The sequence below is a fragment of the Ahaetulla prasina genome, chromosome 6 (genome assembly GCF_028640845.1).
Source record: "Ahaetulla prasina isolate Xishuangbanna chromosome 6, ASM2864084v1, whole genome shotgun sequence".
NCBI classification, from domain to species: Eukaryota; Metazoa; Chordata; class Lepidosauria; order Squamata; family Colubridae; genus Ahaetulla; species Ahaetulla prasina.
Genome location: NC_080544.1, coordinates 38,273,385 through 38,283,496, shown reverse-complemented (window position 1 = coordinate 38,283,496; position 10,112 = coordinate 38,273,385).

Genomic DNA, 10,112 nt, shown 5'->3' with positions numbered 1-10,112 from the left:
TTCTTAGAACAATTAATCAGTGGAATGACTTGCCTCTAGAAGTTGTGGGTGCTCTGACAGTGGAGGTTTTTAAGAAGAGATTGGACAACAGTTTGTCTGAAATTGTATTAACTGAGCCATTTTCAGAGTATGTTCAGAAGAACAGATAAGTGAAAGCAGTGTGGGAGACTACATACTCTGAAGAGAATATAGAAGCTAAGACTATAACTCTGAGCCATTGCCACATCCACTACCCTGAAAATAGCAGGGTAGTGTTTTTCAACCTTGGACATGAACACCACTCCTTATAGTCAGCAATGACTAGAAGAGTAAAATCCGCAGTGACTCCTTTATCTTTCCTTACCTACTCAGCTTCACTTTCACTTTCATAGAGTATCACAGGGAATATACCGCAACCTGCATAATTCAGATTTTTGTAGGTGTGGATACTTCACAGCAACTGAATATCTTTTCCAAGATTTTCATGGATGCTCTACCAAATGCTAGTCTGTGGCGTATTTCTTGACTGCTTGTTCCATGCTGTTGATGGCTGATCCTAAAAGGCAGAAGCTATCCACTACTTCAATATCTTCACTGTCAATTCTAAAAGATGAATATAACTAATAATATTTTAAAAGTTTTCATTAAATAAAGCCTTCACGTTGTTTTTCATAATGTAAAGATGCTAATTTTTACTTTTAGGGAGTAGCATGTTAAAGAAGTTGGTAGAAAAAGGGATGGGCCGGGAAACATTTGTGAATAAAAACAATTATTACAAAACAATGTGATAACTGTATATTATTAATTGTAATAATTAAAAAACCACTATCCTTCATGCCCCAAAACAAGATAGCTTATTGCTGAATTCCAACAGCAAATAGAGGATAGTTTGGCAAAATAATGGGAAAGAGACCTTGAACAGAAACTACTAATGTTGATTTTCAAATCTTTTTTTTACTGTCACTGATCACAAGAAATTCAGATGATGATGATGATGATGATGATTTAATAGAGCCACCCACTCCAGAAAAAAGTGCAGTGGTCCTTATTCGTAGCTATATATCTTAGGTACATAAAATGACAATGATTTCCTGGTTACTATACTAACTACTATAATTTCATGGAAAGTTCATTATCAATGGTTCGTTGTTCCATTATCGATCCACTTATTAAGATAGATGGTATAATGAGATCTGTTCACATACTCTACGTACATTCATCCTTTTGTGTGTCTCCTCTACCAGCCCAGTGAACACTTCAAAAATTATTAGAAAAACGTATTTTGGACTTCGCAAATGCAACACCTCTCTGCTTTTCATTAAAGCAGGCCAATGTTTTTCAGTTTTCACATGACCCCATTACAGTCAATACAACACTTAGAGCACTAGATCCCTTTCTACAGACAGTTGTAGAAGCCTGAAAAAATGTTGATTGACAACAACAAAGAGTTGGTGTGTGTTTATGCAAAATATGAAGTACTTTCTCTGAATCATTTTCAAAGCATGCATATCCTATTATCTATATAACTTACATTTTTATTATGCAGACAAGGGCTTCACCTGTTTCAGATGTCATAACCAAGTATCTTATTTCTTTCATTTCTACTCTGCTCTCTTCCTCAGGCCATTAGTAGCATCATTTATCCTCACTATTCCCATGTAACAGCCTTGCTGATGCACAACAACTTCCTGATGTCCAAGCCCATTAATCAAATGTGTATAGATTTTCTACTCAGCTGGAGCCAGAGAAATCTAATTTCCAATTCAAATGCCAACAAAGTTGCCAAGTAATTTTTAAGAGAGATGTTTGCGCTACAATAACCACACAAAGGGATTTTATTCATGACAGGAAGCTATTTCAAATGCAGGAAGATCTTATTTTCTTGAATTGATATTGAAGCTTTCTTAGCTTTGTTTAAAATCATAAAGAAAATCTAAAGTTTTTTTTTCTTAAGTAAATTTGAGAGAGAAAATGCACATATATGAAAGTTCACAGAAGAGGGAGATTAACACTGTGGGTGCATTTGTGTCAGTTTCGAGCCTTACCCTGTTATGTGGGTGTGATGTTTTTGAGACTCATTATTCAAAAGAAATGGGCTTCAACTTCCTACCATTTTGATGCACAATTTTGATGCAGTTTTTCATCTTATTTTGATTTTTCATCAGATCACAAGCCTCTTACATGAATGTATTTCCTTGACAGGGAAATGGGTTTTGGGCCATTGCTCTGAATTTTCCAATTATGAGAATAGGATGTTTCAGTTAGGTAGGTGTGCTGAGAAACACAGTTCCAACAAACTATATTTAAATCTCGTCTAATTAGAAATCTTGCATAAAATGGAAGCAGGTTTGCTCTTTCCTTAGAACAGGGCTGTCAAACTTGTGGCCCGCAGTCCGGATGCGTCACATGCTGGCCACGCCCATGCCCAGGGGGAAAAAATCATGATACATGACACATGACACTGCCATAACTATGTGAGTTTGATAGCAGCCATACAAGGGTGCAACATTTAGGAATGCAATCAGATGTTAGTGAAGATAAATTGAAATCTCTAATTTTTAAATGCAATTAACTGAATTGTTGTGCAGCTTTTGCAACTCAGCATGGTAGCCCTAATATTATGCATATAGCATAAGGACACTCTTAAAAGATGTGCATAAACAGAAAGATATCAGCAACACATGTCTTTAAAAGCAAATTCCACTGAGTTCAGTAAACTTTTGCAAATCTGTTATTAACTTAACACCGGAACTAAATCTGAAACAGAAAGATTTACTTGAAAAAAAAAAAACCCAGGGATTTTTCTCACATACTATTCACATTCTTTTTTCTTTAATTCAGTATTATTTTAGCTCAGTGGCCAATTCTAGTTTTGCAGATATGTTAGATTTATAAATCCCAAGATTCCCCCCTTACATGATTAACAGCACCTTCAACGTATTGGAGGATTTCAAATCAAAGAAGACTAGTTTGCAGAATCAGATCTTTTTCATGTGACTTCAAAGATCAAGTGATATTTCACTGGCAAAATAAAGAAACCTCAGTCAACCGCTGTGACATTTGTAGCCAGATATTCTATCAGTTTCTACAGTTTGGCCGTGGCCGATCTTGTTCATGTGATACGAGGCAGCAATACCCATTTCATACTGGCAAAATTCACCAGTGGCCAGATGGCCTTGATTAATCATCTAGGGTACAGACATACACAAACAATTCTCTTTCTTTGCACATAACAAAGAAGGCTTAAAGAAGAGATAAATTATAGAACAGTGTACAATCCAGCACCAACTCTTTCATTGCTTACAACAATGCTTCACCTTGTATAGAGACAGAAAAACTATGTGTCCTCTGTCAGAAAGTTGCTTTCAGAATAATTTCCATTTCGTTCCTTTATTATCATTAGTATTATTTTGTGTACTCCAAAGAGCTGTTAACGTTCCTCTGTAAAATTGGATCACATATTTTGGGACAATGTTTCCTTGCATCATCATTCCCAAATTATTTAATTTGAGGTTCTTCTTCTCTTCTAATTCTGAATTTATATATTGAGTTTGGCAGTTGGGAAATTTTAATGAGCGCTAGTATTTAATCCTTCCTGTCTTCTAGAGCTTAGTTTGAATGGTGAATGTGGATTAATATTATAGTAGTATTAATTCCAACACACAGGCAAACATGATAATTTTTCAATTAATGTTGATATTTCTGTTTTTTTAATTTCCTGATACGAGTAAAGTAAAAGGTAACATCATAATACCCTAATAATAAGAATGTGAAAATATCTCTTCCACCTTTTCCCCATCTTCTTATTAATCAATCTTACAGTCTTATAATCTTTGAAATGGTATCTCTGGAGGCCGTGTAATTATATTCATTACACTTTGATTGGAGAAAAGATCCTATATCTCAGAGGAGAAATCCATCATGAGATTTTGTTTTGTTTTGTTCTACTCTTGCTGTTTTTTTTCTCTTTTTCTTTTCTTGCTAGCCTCCAAGAATGGGTTTTTCAGGCAGTGAGAAATTCTGACAACTTAAAAGGAATCATGATCAGATTTCATATAGAAAAAGAACTCATTTGAAATTCTACTCAGCATTAGTAGACCTAAGAAGCATTACTGATTTCCCTGCCTCTCTATCACATCTCCATGGAAGAGGCCAGCATAATTTTTCCATACTATGAGCCAGTGGTGAAATTTAATTTTTTTTACTACCGGTTTTGTGGGCGTGGTTTGATGGGCGTGGCTTGGTGGGTGTGACAGGGGAAGGATACTACAAAATCTCCATTCCCTCCCCACTCCTGGGGAAAGGAAATCGCAAAATCCACATTCCTACCCCAGTCTGGGGCCAGCCAGAGATGGTATTTGCCGGTTCTCTGAACTACTCAAAATTTCCACTACCAGTTCATCAGAACCTGTCAGAACCTGCTGAATTTCACCCCTGCTATGAGCTATTTCCTTCCCCAAGGTTTTAGAGTCAGGAAGCTGACTCTAGATTATGATATAAAAGTAGTCCCTGATTTACAACAGTTCATTTAATGGCTGTTCAAAATTGCAATGGCGCTGAGTAAAGTGACTTATGACCGTTTTTCACACTTAAGACCATTGCTGCATCTCCATGGTCACATGAACAAAATTCTAATGCTAGGCAACTGGTTCATATTAATGATGGCTGTAGGGTCCCAGGATCCCCTTCTGCAACCTTCTGAAAAGCAAAGTCAATGGGGAAGCCAGATTCACTTAACAACCATGTTCCTAGCTAAACAACTGCCATGATTCACTTAACGAAAGTGGCAATAAAGTTTGTATAATGGGGCAAAATTCACTTAACAGATGTCTCATTTAGCAATAGAAATTTTGGGCTCAATTGTGGTCATAAGTCGAGGACTACCTGTAATACGAGCAATTTGCAGACAGAGTTGATCAGACCAGACCAGGGGTGGTATTCACTTATCTTCACTACTGGTTCGCAAATGTGAGCACACATGCACTTTGCTCACGCACGTCACCTACACACATGCGCAGAACCTTCCGCGCATATGCAGAGGATCAAAAACAGGACATGATGATGTCCAGGTGAATGGGCAGAGCCTCCCGCAGCCGCCGCTACTGGTTCGCCTGAATTGAATAGAACCAGCTGAATACCACCACTGAACCGGTCTCAACATGAACTTGAGAGATTTGGTATGTCAAAGGAGCATAACCTCAGCAATCAATTAACATAGTTGTTGTTGTTTTATTCCTTTCAGATGATAGATCTTGATGCTGTGGATTGGGTATCTGAGGAAATGAGTATCACAAGCTGTGTAGTTGACCTCTTGATGCTGATTAAATCAAACACCTTTTTGACCCCATGGCTAAGGAGGATAAATACTGCCTCTTTTTAGAAAGGATGTTTTTCTCAAGGGAAATCCCAAAGGAGGTGATAATAGGATCTTTACTGAGGAAGACTTCCCTTGACCTGAGCGACCTTTAGAATTTTATGCCTGCCTCAGGTATTTCATTTTTGGGATCGAGGTGATTGAGTAAGTCGTAGCCTCATAGCTCTAGACGCATCAGATTGATAGTGATTTTCTTATTTCCTCTGTACTTTCAACCTGAAAACGGCTTTGAAACTGTTTTAGTTGGATGATCTGTGTTGAAAACCAGGGGTGGGAAATATAACCATTTTAATTCTCCTGGACCTCTTACTTCTGGATTACCTGGTGGAACTACGCCTGTCACTATTTCAAAATGGCTTTGATATTTCTTGTCAGACCATGTGAATAAGCTTATGGACTCCAATCTCCGAGATTCCGTCACCTACTTTCAGCTTTCCATTGTGAATGCTTCTCCTTAAACATTTATGAAGAAGCCATATTATGATAACCTTTTCAGCAGAGATATGCAACATGTTGAGGGTTGATAACAGCATGTCAGGTTTTGGGAATATGTGGGTGACTCCTAATGGTTGTGGGAAAGGGGAATACTCAGAGTGAGAAACAAATATATCCAGAGAAAAGCTGGTCTCTTTAAAATCCTGCTCCTCCCTGTTCCCTTGCTTCCTCTTCCATCGTATTCAGCCTTAAGTTATTAACATTTAATTTCAACCTATCAAAATTCATTAGGACAAATGGCGGTAAACATTAAAATGTCAAATAAAAATCTATCTTAATCCTTGGGATAGTGCAGCATTACAGATTTGCTTGGTTAAAACAGTAGAAAGAAAATACATGAAGACTTTAATCAAATTCTTAATGTTTTTATGAATCACCCTAATCTTGCATTAACAAAACAATTGTTAATGGCAGTATTTTCTTCTTCTTTTCCTTTCTAAAAGCTTAATTCAAAAGTTATTTTTCCTATAGGTTTCTTTTCTGCCCTTTAGTCAGGCATATTATTTTATGACTGTTCAGAAAAGCCAATTGACTTACTAGAAAATGTCATTATACAATTCAAATGTTTTCAGCTCAAAAATATCTCCTAAACAACTTTTTTTTCATTATGTACTGCCAGAAATGAAATCCATTTTACTCGCCTCTTTAAAAAATAATACTTTAACCAATTTCAATTTACATGTTTCCAAGCCAACTATTCTTAAGGGGTCTTTGGTGCTCTCAGAGCTTGCTTGTTTTCTTGGAGATGTTTCGTTACTCTAACTAGGTAACATCATTAGCCCTGATTAACAGCTAGCACTGATGATGTAATCTAGTTAAATTAATGAAATGTCTGCAAGAAAACAACCAAGCTCAGAGAGCACCAGGACCCCTCATTTCAACCCTGAGCTACAAATGTTTTCATTTATTTGCAACTGTTTATGGGAAGAAATATCCATCTGGTTCAATTCCAAGCTGGGAGAAAGGCACTGGAGACAAAATGGAGACTAGAGGCTGATTGGAAAGAGGGTTTAATGATGAACAGAACCACCAAGCACATGGGATTTTGGGTAACTGACCACATGGAGTTGAGAGTGGGAGGTATTTATACCTTCTTTTGGGCTTTGCACTTGAACTTCCTGTTCCTATGCAAGAACATGTATTCTATTAGCTGTTGTCAGACTCTCATGGGACCATGAACAAATCCTAGGAGTTTGTCTGAGCTAAGTTTGGCTTAATTTTCTGAGGGTGATGCAATGAAGAGGTGTTGAACAATTCCTATTGGGGGTGAGGGCTAATCCTACCTTTGTTGGATCTTGGGTGAGGATATTTGCTTATGAATAGAGCTATCTATCTCTTTCTCTTTTAAGTGCTGACATCTGCTGTGGGCTATTAAGGAAGGTGGGGGCTACTTTCTCCCTCCAGGAAAATATAATATTCTGCCTTTTTAATATTTCCTAAAATTTTTCATTCTTCTAGGAGAGGGGTAGGTGCTAAGTTTCTACATGTTCTTAAACTTTTTAATATAGGAAACCATTGCATTATTGTCATTGTAGAAAAATGTTACAGGTTTCTTTCTTTTTTAAAAAAAAAAATCCAGATGGTTTGTGCAAGCTGTCTGAAACTGTTCATTAGAGCATTCCTGAAAGCAGATTTTTAAAACAAAGATTGTGTGGTTACAGATGGTCCTCGACTTACAACCGTTTGTTTAGTGACCATTTGAAGTTACAACGGCACTGAAAAAAATGATTTATGACCTTTTTTCACACTTGCGATCGTTGCAGCGTTTCCCATAGTCATGTGATCAAAATTTGGATGCTTGGCAACAGGCATGTATTTATGCCCGTTGCAGTGTCCCAGAATAACCGGATCACCTTCTGCAACCTTCTGACATGCAAAGTCATTGGGGAAGCCAGGTTTACTTGCCAACCATGTGACCTGCTTAACAACTGCATTGATTCACTTAACAACTGGGGCAAGAAAGGTCAAAAAATGGAGCAAAACAATTATCTTGCTGAGCATCAGAAAAATTGGCCTCAATTGTGGTCGTAAGTCAAGGGCTACGTCTATTCACTAGGGATGTACAGAAACCACTTCGTCTTATGCAGGTGCCTAACTTGGAGCTCCAGAAATGGCCAGATAGAAACCTGATTACAGGTGATCCTCAACTTACGACCCTAACTGAGCCCAAAATTTCTGTTGTTAAGTGAAACATTTGTTAAGTGAATTTTGCCCCATTTTACGACCTTGCTTGCTACAAGTGAATCACTGATAAGTTAGTAACCTGTTTGTTAAGCGAATCTGGTTTCTCCATTGACTTTGTTTGTCAAAAGGTTGCAAAAGGTGATCATCTTTTTGGGACCCAGCAACGGTCATAAGTATGAACCAGTTGCCAAGCATCTGAATTTTGATCACATGGATATGGGGGACGTTACAAGGGTCGTAACTGTGAAAAATTGTCATAAGTCACTTTTTTCAGTGCTGTTGTAACTTTGAACAGTCACTAAATGAACTGTTGTAAGCTGAGGACTATCTCTACTTCATATGTTGTGCAGGCAAAAAATAAAAAATAAACAATGAAGCTACATTTTTTTATATTCTAATGTAGGAATTCTTTTTTTAAAAAAAGTTATATAACATTTGAGGGGAATGTACAGCTTTAAAAAGAATGCCAAATTTCATAGAAATTAGTGTAGGGTTTTTGGAACAATGCTGCTTCGTAATATAATTATGTCTTATTAATGAAATAATTAAGTGGAACAACTAAGAAGGAAGGGGGAAAAAATACACACACAGACACAGCCCAAATCCATTCATTGCAATTTCACTGACGATCATGGAAGATAATTTGCTAAGGAAGAAGCAAATTTCATTATACAACTGTTAATCTGATATTAATATTGTGATATATTTTTTCTATTTGTATTTTGATTCTTTCTTCATGCTTGCTTTTGCATGCATTGAAGTTAAAGGATCATCCAAACCTTAAAACCGATCTTAAAAACTCTGTCTATAGAAGATTTGGGTGGATGCTGGGATTTCTATGTTTGGTCAATTGTTGAATGATAGCAATGAGTTTTTAAGCATTTAAAGGGTAAATATCATTTGTCTTTTGCCACCCACTGGCAATATTTATAACTACATTTATTGAGATTTCAGTTTGGGGCTGTGGGACATTTGTCTTCAGGAACACCTAAATCAGATATTATTATCAAACCTTGTGGGCTAAAAATCCCAGACTTAATCTTTATGAGTACTTTTGTTTATAAATCAATTTGATGTACAAATTTTAAAGACTGAAATAAGGGATTAAAGATCCTTGTTTTGTCAAAAAATTCAACAAATCTTAGTTTTTACCTTTTTAAACAACAATAACTCTTTTGACCAGTACAGTATGTCCAAGTTCAGACATCAAGATAAACTGTGTATAATCTGAAATAGAAGAGAAAAATTCAGAGTTTTTTCAGCAGAGCCAGAGAACAAAGAGGGAGAAAAGTATGAAAGTTTAAGATCTCTTTTCTCCTCCTTCTCCTCCTCTCCCCCCACCCCGAATTTCTAACTATGTATATGAGAATACTTTTGTTGCATCCTGAGCTCAAATCACTATGAGAGACTCAGAATAAAATGGCTTTGTAGATTATAAAAAACATGTGATGACAGATTTCAATATTATACTGGTATTGTATTGGAACCTAATTTATTATAAATTAAGGTTCTTTGGATCTGAAGAGATAATGTGTGATAGCACCCACTAGCAATTCCTGAAATCCAACACATATTTTATCAGAGGACAGCCATGACGGGCAGCTGAATTCTCCCAGAAAAGTAAAACTTTATAAGGAGTTTTTGGTGGCTGCTTCATAAACTCTTATGCTTGCTCCGAACCACTCTTTTCTCCCTTTGGATCTGAAGCTCTGAACAGCCCTAGTATAAATCATACAGAAGTTGAGTTTACTAAAAATGACAAACAAAATCACCTGGCTTTGGATGACCCTCTTCTAAAACCCAGAGAAATCCCCCATTCCAAATTCCTGAAAATTCCCCCAATAATAGTCTTTAGCCATAACCTTTTAATACTTGCAAAACAGTGGTGGGATTCAATTTTTTTTACTCTGGTTCTGTGGGCGTGGCTTGGTGGGCATGGCAGGGGAAGGATACTGTAAAATCTCCATTCCCACCCCACTCCAGGGGAAGGATACTATAAAACCTTCATTACCTCCCCACTCCAGGGGAAGGTTACTGCAAAATCCCCATTTCCTTCCGATCAGCTGGGACTCGGGAGGCA